The sequence below is a fragment of the Rattus norvegicus genome, chromosome 4, assembly GCF_021556685.1.
Source record: "Rattus norvegicus strain SHRSP/BbbUtx chromosome 4, alternate assembly SHRSP_T2T, whole genome shotgun sequence".
Taxonomy (NCBI): Eukaryota; Metazoa; Chordata; class Mammalia; order Rodentia; family Muridae; genus Rattus; species Rattus norvegicus.
In genome coordinates, this window is record NC_141537.1 from 126,570,367 (window position 1) to 126,576,874 (window position 6,508).

General features: G+C 43.8%; 1 protein-coding gene across 3 annotated transcripts in view; it reads right to left on the reverse strand.

The window, feature by feature from the left end:
• The window catches only part of Adamts9 (ADAM metallopeptidase with thrombospondin type 1 motif, 9), a 171,609-nt gene that overhangs the window by 35,190 nt on the left and 129,911 nt on the right, over positions 1-6,508 (reverse strand).

Genomic DNA, 6,508 nt, shown 5'->3' on the forward strand with positions numbered 1-6,508 from the left:
CTTTGGGTGTGTTGTCACACTCTTCCCTTCAGAATTCCTCATTTTAAGTTCTTCAGGGAGAGCCCAGACACCTCTCTTTTTATGCATAATGGCAGTGTCTTATTTACTCTTTCGATTGCTGTGATGAAACCCCATTTCCCAAACCATTTCCTTTCTTACAGAGGAAAGGGTTTCTCTTGCTAACACTTCCATATCACTGTTCATCGTTGAAAGCGGGAACCTGGAGGCAGGAGCTGATGCAGAGGCCATGGAGGGGAGCTGCTTTACTGGCTTACATCTCATGGCTTGCTCAGCTTGCTCTCTTATAGAATCCGGGACCACCAGCTCAGAATTGGCATCACCCACAGCGGGCTGGGCCCTCTCCCATCCATCACTATCTAAGAAATTGCCCACAGCCTAATATGACAGATATGTTTTCTCAACTGAGGTTTCTTCCTCTCAAATGACTCTAGCCAGGTTAAGTTGACATAAAAGTAGTCACCACAGGCAGAAATTCTCTCTTATCTGCTTTGCCTGGAAGGTTTTTGAGTTTGAGACACAGCTTCACTCTGAAATGTCTTCCCCAATGTATCCTACATCTATTACATGATTTATAAAGGGGGGGGGCACAATAATACAAGGGCTATGAGATGGCTCAGTGTTAAACACATTTGGCATGCAAGTTTGAAGACCTGAATTTGAGTTCCCATAATCTAGGTAAAAGCTGGAGGAATTGTGTGAGTATCTGTAATTCCAGCACCCCTGCGGGGGAAATGGGAAATGGGACAGGAAGATCCTGGGAGCTAGAGGGTCTTCTAACTGAACATACACAGCAGAGAATAACTCAGGGTTCTTTCACAAAAGATAATGTTTGTCCTCTGACCAACCTCATATGTATGTGCCTCCCAAATACTCCCATTCATACACATGAATGCACACATGTATGTACACATGTGCACATACATCAATAATGGAAAAAGAAAGAACCCTTTCTTAAACCCACCATTTCACCATCTTAAAATGTCATTTCAATGACCCCAAATGCAAGGCTGTGCAGCCATCACTACAGTCCATTTTCATCACTCCAATCTGACTCCATGAAGCAGTCATTCATTCATCTTGCCTCCCTCTCCTAGACCCTAGCAATTATGACCATGCTTGCTGTATCCATGAATTTGCTTATTTTGGGGACTTCACATTCAGAGACCCACCCAGTGTCCTTTTCTGCTAGGCTTCTCTCACTTAGCATAGTTTTCCCTAAGTTCTTCCAAGTTGGAGCATGTCTCTGTGCGTCATCGCTCTCACGGCTGGGTGGTAGTCCAATGTGTGGATATGCCACACTTCATTCATTCACCCATCTGAAAATGAGCGTGTTGTGGTTTCCCTTTGAGCTACTGTGAATGAGTCTATTATGGACGTTCAGACAACAATTTTAACTCTTGATTTCAATTCAAGTGAGTCTGTTCCTAGCAGTGAAGTTGTTAGAGCATATGATGGAGTCCTCTGTGTTTCACGAGTCATTGTTCTTTTAGGAAGCAAAGGACACATGATCGGTCATTCCAGTAGCTTTATCATTGGATTCTTAAAATGTTTAGCTGTTTGGAAGCAAACTTTCATAGCTGGCATGTTTTTAGAGGCACAGATATGAGCCGAAGTCACGGGATGATGAGAAGACTCTAAACCACTTTAAACTGGTGGGAAACTGCTGAGCCTTGCTCCCTGGTTCAAGCTTTAGGAGTCTGGAGTTTCTGGGTTTCCTTGAAGTAAACCAGCAACTATTAGGGAGTTATAATGCTTTGCTGAACGTTAAAAACCACATGGACCTTCGAAGGAAACTTTACGCACAAAATAATTTCTTGGAAAATTAGGACTGAGGAACATCAATCACAGCTGAACCTCAACTAAACCCTGCCATGTCCAAGTACATTCTCACTAATCCGCGAGGCTTGAATCAGTGTCAATAAGTAACAGCTCCCAGCAGAAATATCAGGGTTTGTCAACAGTTTCTGTTTGTTAAGTATTTTCTTCCCATCTTGAAGAATAGTTAACTCTTATAAAAAACTGTTTTGACAGGGGCAGGGAATTGCACTGAGAAAACTTAGCTAGAATAAAACTTTCTGGGAAATTAAATTTTAAACCAGGTAAATAATTGACTTCTTTCATGCTCTGGAAATCATGTGACCAAGGTTTTTCTCCTGGAAACTTAAGTTTTAGCAAAGTCATGGGGGAAGTAAATCCAGCCCATGCTACTGGGGTGTTTCAGCTTTGGTAAATGCTACTTCCCCTGTCCTCAGTAATCTACAGCATCTCTTATCCTGGGATATTATCTAGACTGTTCTAAGGAAATAGAACGTTCCAGCTACCTCATTTCAATTTGCAGAAAGTTTTCTGGGTTTTCATTAAGGCTTTCTGAATTAATAAAGCAACAACCAGATAAATGGCTGGGTGACAGCATTGGCCTCTGTGTATCTCAGCATGTGTTAGATGCAGAAAGGAAATAGTCGCAGTGCCAAGTTAAACAGGCTAGCACATCCGTTGTCCTGCAGGGTGCATGCCTTCCCGGGTGCTGAAACTAACCAGAAATAACTTTCAAAATTGGAGGGTGAGGAGGACCTAAAATAAATTCCTAAATTTCTTTCAACATGTTGATTGGCTTTAGGTTGGTGGTCTAAGTAGGGTCATTCAATGCAATCCTTAAGAATTATAATAAAGTTGTTTTTCATCTTGAAGCATATATCGTGTCACAATTTCCCAACCACAGGGAAAAGGAAAACCATTGGACATTCACAGGTTGTACTATTTGAAGGCTCTTTGCCCCAGGGATGACAGGATTTGTCACTTCTGGTATCAGATCACTTTTGTTGGGAAGCACATGGACAGATGAAGGTCAGACCCAACTGGGGAAGTTGATAACACTGAGTTGCTTTTGCTGGGTTTTTATGTCCCAAGGGAAGGGAAGGATAAAGGGATTCATCTACTGTTGTCTAAAAGAAAGAAAAAGCAGCCATTTGTATGGAAAAGGGAGGCAGAGACACTACTGTGGAGGTATTCGTAACTCTTAAGTCATTCACCTGACTCACATCTGCAGTGGGCACAGGTCTGTGCTGTGAATTAGAAGTCAGCTTAATGATTTCTAACTGTTTCTGTACTTGCTTGACAGCCAGGGAGCCAGCCACTCTCAGCTTGGGGTCTCACATGTCCTTTAGGTAACCACTGAGGCTTAATCCTAAGGGTCCCCTGTGTAATCATGCAAGTCATCGTGGATTCCAGAATAGATAATGTTACCGAGATGGGAGCCATGCATTAGGAAAGAGGAGGGAGTTGGAGTCCTTCTGATATTGAAAGTGTACCCGGCAGCTGATGAAAAGAAATGCAGGAGCAAGTGAGTTACCAGAAGGGGAGGGACCACCTCAAGATTTAGTAAGGATGGAGGTGAGCAGCTACAGCCGATGGCGAGGTGAGGATTACAGCGGGTAGCGGTTGTATCTCAGTTCGTCTCGCCTTTATCCTTTCTCAGGATGGAGGGGCCTGAAACCAAGGTCTTCTATGGTAACCAAGCACTCTAACCTCTGCCACTGAGTTATTACAGGCTCAGCTCTCTTTTTGGACAGGGCTTCCCCATGTAGCTCTAGCTGGCTTCACTCTTGCCACCCTCCTGCCTTCTCATTGCTGGGATTGTGGGCACATGCCATCATGACACTTAGACTCAGGTAAAGGCTTTTAGATGATAGGATTTGAGGTTTGGAGATTTAAAGACAAAACACAACAAAAGCAATAAAACCCCCAAACTCCAAACGGGTCTAACATCCAGCACCTGGTACTCATCAGGTGACTGACACATGCTGTTGAAGGAGAGAATGGGTAATAAAGGGTTAAGGTCTAACTCTGAACACACCAAGTCCTCTCCACTTCCTGCTGTAAACATCATGAAAATCTTATCACTCAACTGACCAAGGAATTGCTCCTCATTCCAATTGTTCTGTTCTAAGGAGATGAACTCAAGAATCACTCTACAGCGAGTACAAGAAATGCTCTTAAACTTGAAATATGCTCTAAAGGGGCCCCAGTTCCTGTTCTGGGCCAAACAGCAACAGATCGGGCAGTTCTACAAAGTCACAGCATGTTCATGGCCCTGTGACAAGAAAACACAGCAGCTGCTCTTCCAGAAAGAACATTTGCTAACTGATCCAGAAGACAATGGAATGTCTTTATTCTTTAGTTCAAGAAGCAGGTATTGCCCACTCCCCAACCCCTGCACCCCCACCATTTTCTCTCCTCCATTCATAAATTCAACTATTCAAAGTTAGCTTACGTGCTGTAGGTACTGTGCTAGATGCTGGGGAAAATCTGGAAATGAAGTCCCTGCCTTAAACAGCTGCCAGTCATACTCACTGGCACAGTCACAGGCATCCCTGTGAGCAGACTGGTGCTAACACCAGGGCCTTCCTACCATCCTTACGTCAGAGTTACCCAATGGCACAGAGGATCTTGGTTTTAGTAGCAGGTGGGCATTGCAACCCAGGAAAGTGAGCAATACATTGAAACCAACTCTTCAAGAGGAGGCTTGTGGCACCACCATGAAGGAATTGAAATAATTCAGGCAAGAGTCACTCTGATGGGACCAAGGGTACAAACTTTCATTGCTTGTGTTCTAGAGTCCAGGACCCTGGGCCTCAAATTCTCACCTTGCATGTGAGGACTGTGATGGATTAGCCTATCTTATCTGCCTGTTTCTTCACAATAAATGGGATAAGATAAGATTACATCGAAGAGTTAAGGAAGTAGTTCAATAGGTCACTTCATGTAAAAATACTCATCGAATGCCTTGTGCATTGCTTAGTAAATGCTATATTCTATTATGATTGGTATCATCAGTGTGGAGCCTCTGAACTGGGCAATTCTAAGGGAAGCCCCTCACACTGTACCTCATAGGAAAAGCTCTCCCTGGGATTGTGCAGTTCACAATCCTTGCAGCTGTAGGAAATATCCCCGATAATCATCTCAGGGCGAGCATGTGAAAGTTCTGCTTCACACAGATTCCCTAGTTGTTTCTTAACAGGAGAACGGTGTCATTTGCTCATGGGCCTAGTAGAAAATGCACCTTGATAACTAACTAGCTAGCTAGCTAACTAACTAACTAACTAACTAACTCACCAACAAACTCAACAACTAACTAACTAACTAACTAACTAACTAACTAACTAACTAACTAACACTTAAGGTGTCACCAACCTTAAATGATGTGTCTCTAGAACATAAGCCTGTTCGGGGATGAGATCAGGTGAAATGGCAGCTGAGAGGATGTGAGGGGAGACCAGAGGCAGACAGGAAGAGAGAAGGTGATGCAGGGGAGGGTGGGAGGTGCTGCATTGTGCAGTCAGCACCACTTACTGTTTGATGAGAACATCTTTGGTAATATCATCCCACTGCAGGGGAGTGTGACTGAGACATAGCTTTCTGCTGTGGCTACTTAAGATGGCTGCCTTGTGGTTTTCAACCTCCCCTCTAAGCCTTGGTGCTCTAGTAGGCTCACACTGTGCCGTGCACAAGGGTTTGATGGGGCCTATTTCTCCTCTGCTACCTTGAACTTTACTCTCCCTCACCAATGTGGTTCCTCTTCAAACTCTCCTCCTTGGGAAAAAGCACATTAGCAGTAGGGTAAAGCTAGAACCTGTTTCTGTTTTTGTTTTTGTTTAATCATTTACAGAGTCCATTCTCTCCATGACTACGGTTAAACTCTGCTGAATTTACTACAGACAAGCCCCATCAGGCCATCTCCTCCTCACGTCATTGTCTTCTTCTTCCTCTTCTTCCTCCTCCTTTGAGACAGAGTCTCATTTGTACCCTTGGCTGGCCTGGAACTTATACAGATCTACTGCTCCTTCTTTCTGAGTGCTGGGACTAAAGACGTGTCATCAAGCTTAAGTCTTTTTACATGGAGCTTGATAGCAATATTTAAGGAAGGATTTCAAAAGACCCACCTGCATAGCTCATGCAAAGACAGAAGCTTCGGGCCACATTTCTTGTGTGGTTTTCTACATTATGGGATTCAGAAGGAATTGGGAATGGAGCTTAGATGCTCATGATTGGCTCTTGATCTCTCAAACGCTGGCTACAGCATAAGCAGTTAGCTTTGCCTCATCTATGAGTACATTCTCACTTCTTGATCTTTGGGACAGAGACAGAGTTGAGTAGGGTGTGAAGAGTGAGTTGGAGAAAATCGACAGGGGTAAGTCTGAAGTAGGAATCCCAAAGACAGTTGCAAGTCTCAGTGAGTCAGGGAGATGAGGTAACCTCTTCTTTATCTGACACAGCCAGTCCTGAGACTGCAACGGATGACCGATTAGTATCCTTTCCAACTTTCTCACAACAGCTACTACCATTGCCATCCTACAAATGGCAAGCCCAGACTCGGAGATATAAGAATTCTTGCTCCAAGTCATGTGGCTGAGATAGAGACCACGGTGGTATTATTCTAAGCATACAAGTTCCTGATACTATATCTGGCTCAAGTTCAAATAATCTTAAA